Source organism: Petromyzon marinus, unplaced genomic scaffold (assembly GCF_048934315.1).
Source record: "Petromyzon marinus isolate PM22_M1 ecotype Great Lakes invasive population unplaced genomic scaffold, UKy_Petmar_22M1.pri1.0 PM_G_Scaffold_112, whole genome shotgun sequence".
NCBI lineage: Eukaryota > Metazoa > Chordata > Hyperoartia > Petromyzontiformes > Petromyzontidae > Petromyzon > Petromyzon marinus.
In genome coordinates, this window is record NW_027422665.1 from 47878 (window position 1) to 65630 (window position 17753).

The following is a 17753-nucleotide window of genomic DNA, read 5'->3' on the forward strand; positions in this document are numbered from 1 at the left end:
TATCCCTGGCCCTAATATCCCTGGCCCTAATATCCCTGGCATTAATATCCCTGGCCCTAATATCCCTGGCCCTAATATCCCTGGCCCTAATATCCCTGGCCCTAATATCCCTGGACATAATATGCCTTTCCCTAATATCTCTAGCCATTATATCCCTGGCCCTAATATCCCTGACCGTAATATCCGTGGCCCTAATAACCCTGGCCCTAATATCTCTGGCCCTAATATCCCTGGCCCTAATATCCCTGGCCCTAATATCCGTGGCCCTAATATCCCTGGCCCAAATATCCCTGGCCCTAATATCCCTGGCCCTAATCTCCCTGACCCTAATATCCCTGGCCCTAATATCCCTGGCCCTAATATCCCTTGCCCTAATATCCCTAGCGCCTAATATCCCTGGCCATAATATCCCTGGCACTAATATCCCTGTCCCTAATAATGCTGGCCCCAATCTCCCTGGCCCTAGTATCCCTGGCCCTAATATCCCTGGCCCTAATATCCCTGGCCCTAATATCCGTGGTCCTAATATCCCTGGCCCAAATATCCCTGGCCCTAATATCCATGGCCCTAATATCCCTGACCCTAATATCCCTGGCCCTAATATCCCTGGCCCTAATATCCCTCGCCCTAATATCTCTGGCCGCAATATCCGTGGACCTAATATCCCTGGCCCTAATATCCCTGGCCCTAATATCCCTGGCCCTAATATCCCTGGACCTAATATCCCTGGCCCTAATATCCCTGGCCCTAATATCCCTGGCCCTAATATCCCTGGCCCTAATATCACTGGCCATAATATCCCTGGCCCTAATATCCCTGGCCCTAATATCCCTGGCATTAATATCCCTGGCCCTAATATCCCTGGCCCTAATATCCCTGGCCCTAATATCCCTGGCCCTAATATCCCTGGACATAATATGCCTTTCCCTAATATCTCTAGCCATTATATCCCTGGCCCTAATATCCCTGACCGTAATATCCGTGGCCCTAATATCCCTGGCCCTAATATCTCTGGCCCTAATATCCCTGGCCCTAATATCCCTGGCCCTAATATCCGTGGCCCTAATATCCCTGGCCCAAATATCCCTGGCCCTAATATCCCTGGCCCTAATATCCCTGACCCTAATATCCCTGGCCCTAATATCCCTGGCCCTAATATCCCTTGCCCTAATATCCCTGGCGCCTAATATCCCTGGCCATAATATCCCTGGCACTAATATCCCTGTCCCTAATAATGCTGGCCCTAATCTCCCTGGCCCTAATATCCCTGGCCCTAATATCCCTGGCCCTAATATCCCTGGCCCTAATATCCCTGGCCCTAATATCCCTGGCCCTAATATCCCTGGCCCTAATATTCCTGGCCCTGATATCCCTGGTCCTAATATCCCTGGCCCTAATATCCCTGGCCCTAATATCCCTGGACCTAATATCCCTGGCCCTAATATCCCTGGCCCTAATATCCCTGGCCCTAATATCCCTTGCCCTAAAATCCATGGCCCTAATATCCCTGGCCCTAATATCCCTGGCCCTAATATCCCTGGCCCTAATATCCCTGGCCCTAATATCCCTGGCCCTAATATCCCTGGCCCTAATATCCCTGACCCTAATATCCCTGGCCCTAATAACCCTGGCCCTAATATCCCTGGCCCTAATATCCCTGGCCTTAATATCCCTGGCCCTAATATCCCTGGCCCTAATATCCCTGGCCCTAATAACCCTGGCCCTAATATCCCTGGCCATATAATGCCTGGCCCTAATATCCCTGGCCATTATATCCCTGGCCCTAATATCCCTGACCGTAATATCCCTGGCCCTAATATCCCTGGCCCTAATATCTCTGGCCCTAATATCCCTGGCCCTAATATCCCTGGCCCTAATATCCGTGGTCCTAATATCCCTGGCCCAAATATCCCTGGCCCTAATATCCATGGCCCTAATATCCCTGACCCTAATATCCCTGGCCCTAATATCCCTGGCCCTAATATCCCTGGCCCTAATATCCCTGGACCTAATATCCCTGGCCCTAATATCCCTGGCCCTAATATCCCTGGCCCTAATATCCCTGGCCCTAATATCACTGGCCATAATATCCCTGGCCCTAATATCCCTGGCCCTAATATCCCTGGCATTAATATCCCTGGCCCTAATATCCCTGGCCCTAATATCCCTGGCCCTAATATCCCTGGCCCTAATATCCCTGGACATAATATGCCTTTCCCTAATATCTCTAGCCATTATATCCCTGGCCCTAATATCCCTGACCGTAATATCCGTGGCCCTAATATCCCTGGCCCTAATATCTCTGGCCCTAATATCCCTGGCCCTAATATCCCTGGCCCTAATATCCGTGGCCCTAATATCCCTGGCCCAAATATCCCTGGCCCTAATATCCCTGGCCCTAATCTCCCTGACCCTAATATCCCTGGCCCTAATATCCCTGGCCCTAATATCCCTTGCCCTAATATCCCTAGCGCCTAATATCCCTGGCCATAATATCCCTGGCACTAATATCCCTGTCCCTAATAATGCTGGCCCCAATCTCCCTGGCCCTAGTATCCCTGGCCCTAATATCCCTGGCCCTAATATCCCTGGCCCTAATATCCCTGGCCCTAATATCCCTGGCCCTAATATCCCTGGCCCTAATATTCCTGGCCCTGATATCCCTGGTCCTAATATCCCTGGCCCTAATATCCCTGGCCCTAATATCCCTGGACCTAATATCCCTGGCCCTAATATCCCTGGCCCTAATATCCCTGGCCCTAATATCCCTTGCCCTAAAATCCCTGGCCCTAATATCCCTGGCCCTAATATCCCTGGCCCTAATATCCCTGGCCCTAATATCCCTGGCCCTAATATCCCTGGCCCTAATATCCCTGGCCCTAATATCCCTGGCCCTAATATCCCTGGCCCTAATAACCCTGGCCCTAATATCCCTGGCCCTAATATCCCTGGCCCTAATATCCCTGGCCATAATATGCCTGGCCCTAATATCCCTGGCCATTATATCCCTGGCCCTAATATCCCTGACCGTAATATCCCTGGCCCTAATATCCCTGGCCCTAATATCTCTGGCCCTAATATCCCTGGCCCTAATATCCCTGGTCCTAATATCCGTGGCCCTAATATCCCTGGCCCAAATATCCCTGGCCCTAATATCCCTGGCCCTAATATCCCTGGCCCTAATATCCCTGGCCCTAATATCCCTGGCCCTAATATCCCTGGCCCTAATATCCCTGGCCCTAATATACCTGGTCCTAATATCCCTGGCCCTAATATGCCTGGCTCTAATATCCCTGGCCCTAATATCCCTGGCCCTAATATCCCTGGCCCTAATATCGCTGGCCCTAATATCCCTGGCCCTAATATCCCTGGCCCTAATATCCCTGGCCCTAATATCCCTGGCCCTAATATCCATGGCCCTAATATCCCTGGCCCTAATATCCCTGGACCTAATATCCCTGGCCCTACTATCCCTGGACCTAATATCGCTGGCCCTAATAACCCTGGCACTAATATCCCTGGCCCTAATATCCCTGGCCCTAATATCCCTTGCCCTAAAATCCCTGGCCCTAATATCCCTGGCCCTAATATCCCTGGCCCTAATATCCCTGGCCATAATATCCCTGGCCCCAATATCCCTGGCCCTAATATCCCTGGCCCTAATATCCCTGGCCTTAATAACCCTGGCCCTAATAACCCTGGCCCTAATATCCCTGGCCCTAATATCCCTGGCCCTAATATCCCTGGCCCTAATATCCCTGGCCCTAATATCCCTGGCCTTAATAACCCTGGCCCTAATAACCCTGGCCCTAATATCCCTGGCCCTAATATCCCTGGCCCTAATATCTCTGGCCCTAATATCCCTGGCCCTAATATCCCTGGCCGTAATGTCCGTGGACCTGATATCCCTGGCCGTAATATCCCTGGCCCTAATATCCCTGGCCCTAATATCCCTGGACCTAATATTTCTGGCCCTAATATCCCTGGCCCTAATATCCTTGGCCCTAATATCCCTGGCCCTAATATCGCTGGCCATAATATCCCTGGCCCTAATATCCCTGGCCCTAATATCCCTGGCCTTAATATCCCTGGCCCTAATATCCCTGGCTCTAATATCCCTGGCCCTAATATCCCTGGCCCTAATATCCCTGGCCATAATATGCCTGGCCCTAATATCCCTGGCCATTATATCCCTGGCCCTAATATCCCTGACTGTAATATCCCTGGCCCTAATATCCCTGGCCCTAATATCTCTGGCCCTAATATCCCTGGCCCTAATATCCCTCGCCCTAATATCCGTGGTCCTAATATCCCTGGCCCAAATATCCCTGGCCCTAATATCCATGGCCCTAATATCCCTGACCCTAATATCCCTGGCCCTAATATCCCTGGCCCTAATATCCCTCGCCCTAATATCTCTGGCCGCAATATCCGTGGACCTAATATCCCTGGCCCTAATATCCCTGGCCCTAATATCCCTGGCCCTAATATCCCTGGACCTAATATCCCTGGCCCTAATATCCCTGGCCCTAATATCCCTGGCCCTAATATCCCTGGCCCTAATATCACTGGCCATAATATCCCTGGCCCTAATATCCCTGGCCCTAATATCCCTGGCATTAATATCCCTGGCCCTAATATCCCTGGCCCTAATATCCCTGGCCCTAATATCCCTGGCCCTAATATCCCTGGACATAATATGCCTTTCCCTAATATCTCTAGCCATTATATCCCTGGCCCTAATATCCCTGACCGTAATATCCGTGGCCCTAATATCCCTGGCCCTAATATCTCTGGCCCTAATATCCCTGGCCCTAATATCCCTGGCCCTAATATCCGTGGCCCTAATATCCCTGGCCCAAATATCCCTGGCCCTAATATCCCTGGCCCTAATATCCCTGACCCTAATATCCCTGGCCCTAATATCCCTGGCCCTAATATCCCTTGCCCTAATATCCCTGGCGCCTAATATCCCTGGCCATAATATCCCTGGCACTAATATCCCTGTCCCTAATAATGCTGGCCCTAATCTCCCTGGCCCTAATATCCCTGGCCCTAATATCCCTGGCCCTAATATCCCTGGCCCTAATATCCCTGGCCCTAATATCCCTGGCCCTAATATCCCTGGCCCTAATATTCCTGGCCCTGATATCCCTGGTCCTAATATCCCTGGCCCTAATATCCCTGGCCCTAATATCCCTGGACCTAATATCCCTGGCCCTAATATCCCTGGCCCTAATATCCCTGGCCCTAATATCCCTTGCCCTAAAATCCATGGCCCTAATATCCCTGGCCCTAATATCCCTGGCCCTAATATCCCTGGCCCTAATATCCCTGGCCCTAATATCCCTGGCCCTAATATCCCTGGCCCTAATATCCCTGACCCTAATATCCCTGCCCCTAATAACCCTGGCCCTAATATTCCTGGCCCTAATATCCCTGGCCCTAATATCCCTGGTCCTAATATCCCTGGCCCTAATATCCGTGGACCTAACATCCCTGGCCCTAATATCCCTGGCCCTAATATCCCTGTCCCTAATATCCCTTGCCCTAAAATCCCTGGCCCTAATATCACTGGGCCTAATATCCCTGGCCCTAATATCCCTGCCCCTAATATCCCTGGCCCTAATATCCCTGGCCCTAATATCCCTGGCCCTAATATCCCTGGCCCTAATATCCCTGGCCCTAATATCCCTGGCCCTAATATCCCTGGCCCTAATATCCCTGGCCCTAATATCCCTGGCCCTAATATCCCTGGCCCTAATATCCCTGGCCCTAATATCCCTGGCCCTAATATCCCTGGCCCTAAAATCCCTGGCCCTAATATCCCTGGCCCTAATATCCCTGGCCCTCATATCCCTGGCCCTCATATCCCTAGCCATAATATCCCTGGCCATAATATCCCTGGCCCTAATATCCCTGGCCCTAAAATCCCTGGCCCTAATATCCCTGGCGCTAATATCCCTGGCCCTAATATCCCTGGCCCTGATATCCCTGGCCCTGATATCCCTGGCCCTAATATCCCTGGCCCTAATATCCCTGGCCCTAATATCCCTGGCCCTAAAATCCCTGGCCCTAATATCCCTGGCCCTAATATTCCTGGCCCTAATATCCCTGGCCCTAATATCCTTGGCCCTAATATCCCTGGCCCCAATATCCCTGGCCCTAATATCCCTGGCCCTAATATCCCTGGCCATAATATCCCTGGCCCTAATATCCCTGGCCCTTATATCCCTGGTCCTAATATCCCTGGCCCTAATATACCTGGCCCTAATATCCCAGGCTTAATATCCCTTCCATAATATCCCTGGCCATAATATCCCTGGCCCTAATATCCCTGGCCCTAATAACCCTGGCCCTAATATCCCTGGCCCTAATATCCCTGGCCCTAATATCTCTGGCCCTAATATCCCTGGCCCTAATATCCCTGGCCGTAATATCCGTGGACCTGATATCCCTGGCCATAATATCCCTGGCCCTAATATCCCTGGCCCTAATATCCCTGGCCATAATATCTCTGGCCCTAATATCCTTGGCCTTAATATCCCTGGCCCTAATATACCTGGCCCTAATATCCCTGGCCCTAATATCCCTGGCCCTAATATCCCTGGCCATAATATGCCTGGCCCTAATATCCCTGGCCATTATATCCCTGGCCCTAATATCCCTGACCATAATATCCCTGGCCCTAATATCCCTGGCCCTAATATCTCTGGCCCTAATATCCCTGGCCCTAATATCCCTGGTCCTAATATCCGTGGCCCTAATATCCCTGGCCCAAATATCCCTGGCCCTAATATCCCTGGCCCTAATATCCCTGGCCCTAATATCCCTGGCCCTAATATCCCTGGCCCTAATATCCCTGGCCCTAATATCCCTGGCCCTAATATACCTGGTCCTAATATCCCTGGCCCTAATATGCCTGGCTCTAATATCCCTGGCCCTAATATCCCTGGCCCTAATATCCCTGGCCCTAATATCGCTGGCCCTAATATCCCTGGCCCTAATATCCCTGGCCCTAATATCCCTGGCCCTAATATCCCTGGCCCTAATATCCATGGCCCTAATATCCCTGGCCCTAATATCCCTGGACCTAATATCCCTGGCCCTACTATCCCTGGACCTAATATCCCTGGCCCTAATAACCCTGGCACTAATATCCCTGGCCCTAATATCCCTGGCCCTAATATCCCTTGCCCTAAAATCCCTGGCCCTAATATCCCTGGCCCTAATATCCCTGGCCCTAATATCCCTGGCCATAATATCCCTGGCCCCAATATCCCTGGCCCTAATATCCCTGGCCCTAATATCCCTGGCCCTAATATCCCTGGCCCTAATATCCCTGGCCCTAATATCCCTGGCCCTAATATCCCTGGCCCTAATATCCCTGGCCCTAATATCCCTGGCCCTAATATCCCTGGCCCTAATATCCCTGGCCCTAATAACCCTGGCCCTAATATCCCTGGCCCTAATATCCCTGGCCCTAATATCCCTGGCCATAATATGCCTGGCCCTAATATCCCTGGCCATTATATCCCTGGCCCTAATATCCCTGACCGTAATATCCCTGGCCCTAATATCCCTGGCCCTAATATCTCTGGCCCTAATATCCCTGGCCCTAATATCCCTGGTCCTAATATCCGTGGCCCTAATATCCCTGGCCCAAATATCCCTGGCCCTAATATCCCTGGCCCTAATATCCCTGGCCCTAATATCCCTGGCCCTAATATCCCTGGCCCTAATATCCCTGGCCCTAATATCCCTGGCCCTAATATACCTGGTCCTAATATCCCTGGCCCTAATATGCCTGGCTCTAATATCCCTGGCCCTAATATCCCTGGCCCTAATATCCCTGGCCCTAATATCGCTGGCCCTAATATCCCTGGCCCTAATATCCCTGGCCCTAATATCCCTGGCCCTAATATCCCTGGCCCTAATATCCATGGCCCTAATATCCCTGGCCCTAATATCCCTGGACCTAATATCCCTGGCCCTACTATCCCTGGACCTAATATCGCTGGCCCTAATAACCCTGGCACTAATATCCCTGGCCCTAATATCCCTGGCCCTAATATCCCTTGCCCTAAAATCCCTGGCCCTAATATCCCTGGCCCTAATATCCCTGGCCCTAATATCCCTGGCCATAATATCCCTGGCCCCAATATCCCTGGCCCTAATATCCCTGGCCCTAATATCCCTGGCCTTAATAACCCTGGCCCTAATAACCCTGGCCCTAATATCCCTGGCCCTAATATCCCTGGCCCTAATATCCCTGGCCCTAATATCCCTGGCCCTAATATCCCTGGCCTTAATAACCCTGGCCCTAATAACCCTGGCCCTAATATCCCTGGCCCTAATATCCCTGGCCCTAATATCTCTGGCCCTAATATCCCTGGCCCTAATATCCCTGGCCGTAATGTCCGTGGACCTGATATCCCTGGCCGTAATATCCCTGGCCCTAATATCCCTGGCCCTAATATCCCTGGACCTAATATTTCTGGCCCTAATATCCCTGGCCCTAATATCCTTGGCCCTAATATCCCTGGCCCTAATATCGCTGGCCATAATATCCCTGGCCCTAATATCCCTGGCCCTAATATCCCTGGCCTTAATATCCCTGGCCCTAATATCCCTGGCTCTAATATCCCTGGCCCTAATATCCCTGGCCCTAATATCCCTGGCCATAATATGCCTGGCCCTAATATCCCTGGCCATTATATCCCTGGCCCTAATATCCCTGACTGTAATATCCCTGGCCCTAATATCCCTGGCCCTAATATCTCTGGCCCTAATATCCCTGGCCCTAATATCCCTCGCCCTAATATCCGTGGTCCTAATATCCCTGGCCCAAATATCCCTGGCCCTAATATCCATGGCCCTAATATCCCTGACCCTAATATCCCTGGCCCTAATATCCCTGGCCCTAATATCCCTCGCCCTAATATCTCTGGCCGCAATATCCGTGGACCTAATATCCCTGGCCCTAATATCCCTGGCCCTAATATCCCTGGCCCTAATATCCCTGGACCTAATATCCCTGGCCCTAATATCCCTGGCCCTAATATCCCTGGCCCTAATATCCCTGGCCCTAATATCACTGGCCATAATATCCCTGGCCCTAATATCCCTGGCCCTAATATCCCTGGCATTAATATCCCTGGCCCTAATATCCCTGGCCCTAATATCCCTGGCCCTAATATCCCTGGCCCTAATATCCCTGGACATAATATGCCTTTCCCTAATATCTCTAGCCATTATATCCCTGGCCCTAATATCCCTGACCGTAATATCCGTGGCCCTAATATCCCTGGCCCTAATATCTCTGGCCCTAATATCCCTGGCCCTAATATCCCTGGCCCTAATATCCGTGGCCCTAATATCCCTGGCCCAAATATCCCTGGCCCTAATATCCCTGGCCCTAATATCCCTGACCCTAATATCCCTGGCCCTAATATCCCTGGCCCTAATATCCCTTGCCCTAATATCCCTGGCGCCTAATATCCCTGGCCATAATATCCCTGGCACTAATATCCCTGTCCCTAATAATGCTGGCCCTAATCTCCCTGGCCCTAATATCCCTGGCCCTAATATCCCTGGCCCTAATATCCCTGGCCCTAATATCCCTGGCCCTAATATTCCTGGCCCTGATATCCCTGGTCCTAATATCCCTGGCCCTAATATCCCTGGCCCTAATATCCCTGGACCTAATATCCCTGGCCCTAATATCCCTGGCCCTAATATCCCTGGCCCTAATATCCCTTGCCCTAAAATCCATGGCCCTAATATCCCTGGCCCTAATATCCCTGGCCCTAATATCCCTGGCCCTAATATCCCTGGCCCTAATATCCCTGGCCCTAATATCCCTGGCCCTAATATCCCTGACCCTAATATCCCTGGCCCTAATAACCCTGGCCCTAATATCCCTGGCCCTAATATCCCTGGCCCTAATATCCCTGGTCCTAATATCCCTGGCCCTAATATCCGTGGACCTAACATCCCTGGCCCTAATATCCCTGGCCCTAATATCCCTGTCCCTAATATCCCTTGCCCTAAAATCCCTGGCCCTAATATCACTGGGCCTAATATCCCTGGCCCTAATATCCCTGCCCCTAATATCCCTGGCCCTAATATCCCTGGCCCTAATATCCCTGGCCCTAATATCCCTGGCCCTAATATCCCTGGCCCTAATATCCCTGGCCCTAATATCCCTGGCCCTAATATCCCTGGCCCTACTATCCCTGGCCCTAATATCCCTGGCCCTAATATCCCTGGCCCTAATATCCCTGGCCCTAAAATCCCTGGCCCTAATATCCCTGGCCCTAATATCCCTGGCCCTCATATCCCTGGCCCTCATATCCCTAGCCATAATATCCCTGGCCATAATATCCCTGGCCCTAATATCCCTGGCCCTAAAATCCCTGGCCCTAATATCCCTGGCGCTAATATCCCTGGCCCTAATATCCCTGGCCCTGATATCCCTGGCCCTGATATCCCTGGCCCTAATATCCCTGGCCCTAATATCCCTGGCCCTAATATCCCTGGCCCTAAAATCCCTGGCCCTAATATCCCTGGCCCTAATATTCCTGGCCCTAATATCCCTGGCCCTAATATCCTTGGCCCTAATATCCCTGGCCCCAATATCCCTGGCCCTAATATCCCTGGCCCTAATATCCCTGGCCATAATATCCCTGGCCCTAATATCCCTGGCCCTTATATCCCTGGTCCTAATATCCCTGGCCCTAATATACCTGGCCCTAATATCCCAGGCTTAATATCCCTTCCATAATATCCCTGGCCATAATATCCCTGGCCCTAATATCCCTGGCCCTAATAACCCTGGCCCTAATATCCCTGGCCCTAATATCCCTGGCCCTAATATCTCTGGCCCTAATATCCCTGGCCCTAATATCCCTGGCCGTAATATCCGTGGACCTGATATCCCTGGCCATAATATCCCTGGCCCTAATATCCCTGGCCCTAATATCCCTGGCCATAATATCTCTGGCCCTAATATCCTTGGCCTTAATATCCCTGGCCCTAATATACCTGGCCCTAATATCCCTGGCCCTAATATCCCTGGCCCTAATATCCCTGGCCATAATATGCCTGGCCCTAATATCCCTGGCCATTATATCCCTGGCCCTAATATCCCTGACCATAATATCCCTGGCCCTAATATCCCTGGCCCTAATATCTCTGGCCCTAATATCCCTGGCCCTAATATCCCTGGTCCTAATATCCGTGGCCCTAATATCCCTGGCCCAAATATCCCTGGCCCTAATATCCCTGGCCCTAATATCCCTGGCCCTAATATCCCTGGCCCTAATATCCCTGGCCCTAATATCCCTGGCCCTAATATCCCTGGCCCTAATATACCTGGTCCTAATATCCCTGGCCCTAATATGCCTGGCTCTAATATCCCTGGCCCTAATATCCCTGGCCCTAATATCCCTGGCCCTAATATCGCTGGCCCTAATATCCCTGGCCCTAATATCCCTGGCCCTAATATCCCTGGCCCTAATATCCCTGGCCCTAATATCCATGGCCCTAATATCCCTGGCCCTAATATCCCTGGACCTAATATCCCTGGCCCTACTATCCCTGGACCTAATATCCCTGGCCCTAATAACCCTGGCACTAATATCCCTGGCCCTAATATCCCTGGCCCTAATATCCCTTGCCCTAAAATCCCTGGCCCTAATATCCCTGGCCCTAATATCCCTGGCCCTAATATCCCTGGCCATAATATCCCTGGCCCCAATATCCCTGGCCCTAATATCCCTGGCCCTAATATCCCTGGCCCTAATATCCCTGGCCCTAATATCCCTGGCCTTAATAACCCTGGCCCTAATAACCCTGGCCCTAATATCCCTGGCCCTAATATCCCTGGCCCTAATATCCCTGGCCCTAATATCCCTGGCCCTAATAACCCTGGCCGTAATATCCGTGGACCTAATATCCCTGGCCCTAATATCCCTGGCCCTAATATCCCTGGCCCTAATATCCCTGGCCCTAATATCCCTGGCCCTAATATCCCTGGCCCTAATATCCCTGGCCCTAATATCCCTGGCCCTAATATCGCTGGCCATAACATCCCTGGCCCTAATAACCCTGGCCCTAATATCCCTGGCCTTAATATCCCTGGCCCTAATATCCCTGGCCCTAATATCCCTGGCCCTAATATCCCTGGCCATAATATGCCTGGCCCTAATATCCCTGGCCATTATATCCCTGGCCCTAATATCCCTGACCATAATATCCCTGGCCCTAAAATCCCTTGCCCTAAAATCCCTGGCCCTAATATCACTGGGCCTAATATCCCTGGCCCTAATATCCCTGGCCTTAAAATCCCTGGCCCTAATATCCCTGGCCCTAATATCGCTGGCCCTAATATCTCTGCCCCTAATATCCCTGGCCCTAATATCCCTGGCCCTAATATCCCTGGCCCTAATATCCCTTGCCCTAATATCCCTGGCCATAATATCCCTGGCCCTAATATCCCTGGCCCTAACATCCCTGGCCCTAACATCCCTGGCCCTAATATCCCTGGCCCTAATATCCCTGGCCCTAATATCCCTGGCCCTAATATCCCTGGCCCTAATATCCCTGGCCCTAATATCCATGACCCTAATATCCCTGGCCCTAATATCCCTGGCCCTAATATCCCTCGCCCTAATATCTCTGGCCGTAATATCCGTGGACCTAATATCCCTGGCCCTAATATCCCTGGCCCTAATATCCGTGGCCCTAATATCCCTGGCCCTAATATCCCTGGACCTAATATCCCTGGCCCTAATATCCCTGGCCCTAATATCGCTGGCCATAATATCCCTGGCCCTAATATCCCTGGCCCTAATATCCCTGGCATTAATATCCCTTGCCCTAATATCCCTGGCCCTAATATCCCTGGCCCTAATATCCCTGGCCCTAATATCCCTGGCCATAATATGCCTGGCCCTAATATCCCTAGCCATTATATCCCTGGCCCTAATATCCCTGACCATAATATCCCTGGCCCTAATATCCCTGGCCCTAATATCTCTGGCCCTAATATCCCTGGCCCTAATATCCCTGGCCCTAATATCCGTGGCCCTAATATCCCTGGCCATTATATCCCTGGCCCTAATATCCCTGACCGTAATATCCCTGGCCCTAATATCCCTGGCCCTAATATCTCTGGCCCTAATATCCCTGGCCCTAATATCCCTGGCCCTAATATCCGTAGCCCTAATATCCCTGGCCCAAATATCCCTGGCCCTAATATCCCTGGCCCTAATATCCCTGACCCTAATATCCCTGGCCCTAATATCCCTGGCCCTAATATCCCTGGCCCTAATATCCCTGGCCCTAATAACCCTGGCCCTAATATCCCTGGCCCTAATATCCCTGGCCCTAATATCCCTGGCCCTAATATCCCTGGCCCTAATATCCCTGGACCTAACATCCCTGGCCCTAATATCCCTGGCCCTAATATCCCTGGCCCTAAAATCCCTTGCCCTAAAATCCCTGGCCCTAATATCACTGGGCCTAATATCCCTGGCCCTAATATCCCTGGCCCTAATATCCCTGGCCCTAATATCCCTGGCCCTAATATCCCTGGCCCTAATAACCCTGGCCCTAATATCGCTGGCCCTAATATCCCCGGCCCTAATATCCCTGGCCTTAATATCCCTGGCCCTAATATCCCTGGCCCTAATATCGCTGGCCCTAATATCTCTGCCCCTAATATCCCTGGCCCTAATATCCCTGGCCCTAATATCCCTGGCCCTAATATCCCTTGCCCTAATATCCCTGGCCATAATATCCCTGGCCCTAATATCCCTGGCCCTAACATCCCTGGCCCTAACATCCCTGGCCCTAATATCCCTGGCCCTAATATCCCTGGCCCTAATATCCCTGGCCCTAATATCCCTGGCCCTAATATCCCTGGCCCTAATATCCATGACCCTAATATCCCTGGCCCTAATATCCCTGGCCCTAATATCCCTCGCCCTAATATTTCTGGCCGTAATATCCGTGGACCTAATATCCCTGGCCCTAATATCCCTGGCCCTAATATCCCTGGCCCTAATATCCCTGGCCCTAATATCCCTGGACCTAATATCCCTGGCCCTAATATCCCTGGCCCTAACATCCCTGGCCCTAATATCCCTGGCCCTAATATCCCTGGCCCTAATATCCCTGGCCCTAATATCCCTGGCCCTAATATCCCTGGCCCTAATATCCATGACCCTAATATCCCTGGCCCTAATATCCCTGGCCCTAATATCCCTCGCCCTAATATTTCTGGCCGTAATATCCGTGGACCTAATATCCCTGGCCCTAATATCCCTGGCCCTAATATCCCTGGCCCTAATATCCCTGGCCCTAATATCCCTGGACCTAATATCCCTGGCCCTAATATCCCTGGCCCTAACATCGCTGGCCATAATATCCCTGGCCCTAATATCCCTGGCCCTAATATCCCTGGCATTAATATCCCTTGCCCTAATATCCCTGGCCCTAATATCCCTGGCCCTAATATCCCTGGCCCTAATATCCCTGGCCATAATATGCCTGGCCCTAATATCCCTAGCCATTATATCCCTGGCCCTAATATCCCTGACCATAATATCCCTGGCCCTAATATCCCTGGCCCTAATATCTCTGGCCCTAATATCCCTGGCCCTAATATCCCTGGCCCTAATATCCGTGGCCCTAATATCCCTGGCCCAAATATCCCTGGCCCTAATATCCCTGGCCCTAATATCCCTGACACTAATATCCCTGGCCCTAATATCCTTGGCCCTAATATCCCTTGCCCTAATATCCCTGGCCCTAATATCCCTGGCCATAATATCCCTGGCACTAATATCCCTGTCCCTAATAATGCTGGCCCTAATCTCCCTGGCCCTAATATCCCTGGCCCTAATATCCCTGGCCCTAATATCCCTGGCCCTAATATCCCTGGCCCTAATATCCCTGGCCCTAATATCCCTGGCCCTAATATCCCTGACCCTAATATCCCTGGCTCTAATATCCCTGGCCCTAATATCCCTCGCCCTAATATCTCTGGCCGTAATATCCGTGGACCTAATATCCCTGGCCCTAATATCCCTGGCCCTAATATCCCTGGCCCTAATATCCCTGGCCCTAATATCCCTGGACCTACTATCCCTGGCCCTAATATCCCTGGCCCTAATATCCATGGCCCTAATATCCCTGGCCCTAATATCCCTGGACCTAATATCCCTGGCCCTAATATCCCTGGACCTAATATCCCTGGCCCTCATATCCCTGGCACTAATATCCCTGGCCCTAATATCCCTGGCCCTAATATCCCTTGCCCTAAAATCCCTGGCCCTAATATCCATGGCCCTAATATCCCTGGCCCTAATATCCCTGGCCCTAATATCCCTGGCCCTAATATCCCTGGCCCTAATATCCCTGGCCCTTATATCCCTGGCCCTAATATCCCTGGCCCTAATATACCTGGCCCTAATATCCCAGGCTTATTATCCCTTCCATAATATCCCTGGCCATAATATCCCTGGCCCTAATATCCCTGGCCCTAATATCCCTGGCCCTAATATCCCTGGATATAATATCCCTGGCCCTAATATCCCTGGCCCTAATATCCCTGGCCCTAATATCCCTGGCCCTAATATCCCTGGCCCTAATATCCCTGGCCCTAATATCGCTGGCCCTAATATCCCTGGCCCTAATATCCCTGGCCCTAATATCCCTGGCCCTAATATCCCTGGCCCTAATATCCATGGCCCTAATATCTCTGGCCCTAATATCAGTGGACCTAATATCCCTGGCCCTAATATCCCTGGACCTAATATCCCTGGCCCTAATATCCCTGGCACTAATATCCCTGGCCCTAATATCCCTGGCCCTAATATCCCTTACCCTGAAATCCCTGGCCCTAATATCCCTGGCCCTAATATCGCTGGCACTAATATCCCTGGCCCTAATATCCCTGGCCCTAATATCCCTTACCCTAAAATCCCTGGCCCTAAAATCCCTGGCCCTAATATCCCTGGCCCTAATATCCCTTACCCTAAAATCCCTGGCCCTAATATCCCTGGCCCTAATAACCCTGGCCCTAATATCCCTGGCCTTAATATCCCTGGCCCTAATATCCCTGGCCCTAATATCCCTGGCCCTAATATCCCTGGCCATAATATGCCTGGCCCTAATATCCCTGGCCATTATATCCCTGGCCCTAATATCCCTGACCGAAATATCCCTGGCCCTAATATCCCTGGCCCTAATATCTCTGGCCCTAATATCCCTGGCCCTAATATCCCTGGCCCTAATATCCGTAGCCCTAATATCCCTGGCCCAAATATCCCTGGCCCTAATATCCCTGGCCCTAATATCCCTGACCCTAATATCCCTGGCCCTAATATCCCTGGCCCTAATATCCCTGGCCCTAATATCCCTGGCCCTAATAACCCTGGCCCTAATATCCCTGGCCCTAATATCCCTGGCCCTAATATCCCTGGCCCTAATATCCCTGGCCCTAATATCCCTGGACCTAACATCCCTGGCCCTAATATCCCTGGCCCTAATATCCCTGGCCCTAAAATCCCTTGCCCTAAAATCCCTGGCCCTAATATCACTGGGCCTAATATCCCTGGCCCTAATATCCCTGGCCCTAATATCCCTGGCCCTAATATCCCTGGCCCTAATATCCCTGGCCCTAATAACCCTGGCCCTAATATCCCTGGCCCTAATATCCCTGGCCCTAATATCCCTGGCCCTAATATCCCTGGCCGTAATATCCCTGGCCCTAATATCCCTGGACCTAATATCCCTGGCCCTAATATCCCTGGCCCTAATATCCCTGGCCCTAATATCCCTGGCCCTAATATCCCCGGCCCTAATATCCCTGGCCTTAATATCCCTGGCCCTAATATCCCTGGCCCTATTATCGCTGGCCCTAATATCTCTGCCCCTAATATCCCTGGCCCTAATGTCCCTTGCCCTAATATCCCTGGCCCTAATATCCCTTGCCCTAATATCCCTGGCCATAATATCCCTGGCCCTAATATCCCTGGCCCTAATATCCCTGGCCCTAACATCCCTGGCCCTAACATCCCTGGCCCTAATATCCCTGGCCCTAATATCCCTGGCCCTAATATCCCTGGCCCTAATATCCCTGGCCCTAATATCCCTGGCCCTAATATCCATGACCCTAATATCCCTGGCCCTAATATCCCTGGCCCTAATATCCCTCGCCCTAATATCTCTGGCCGTAATATCCGTGGACCTAATATCCCTGGCCCTAATATCCCTGGCCCTAATATCCCTGGCCCTAATATCCCTGGCCCTAATATCCCTGGACCTAATATCCCTGGCCCTAATATCCCTGGCCCTAATATCGCTGGCCATAATATCCCTGGCCCTAATATCCCTGGCCCTAATATCCCTGGCCCTAATATCCCTGGCCCTAATATCCATGGCCCTAATATCTCTGGCCCTAATATCAGTGGACCTAATATCCCTGGCCCTAATATCCCTGGACCTAATATCCCTGGCCCTAATATCCCTGGCACTAATATCCCTGGCCCTAATATCCCTGGCCCTAATATCCCTTACCCTAAAATCCCTGGCCCTAATATCCCTGGCCCTAATATCCCTGGCACTAATATCCCTGGCCCTAATATCCCTGGCCCTAATATCCCTTACCCTAAAATCCCTGGCCCTAAAATCCCTGGCCCTAATATCCCTGGCCCTAATATCCCTTACCCTAAAATCCCTGG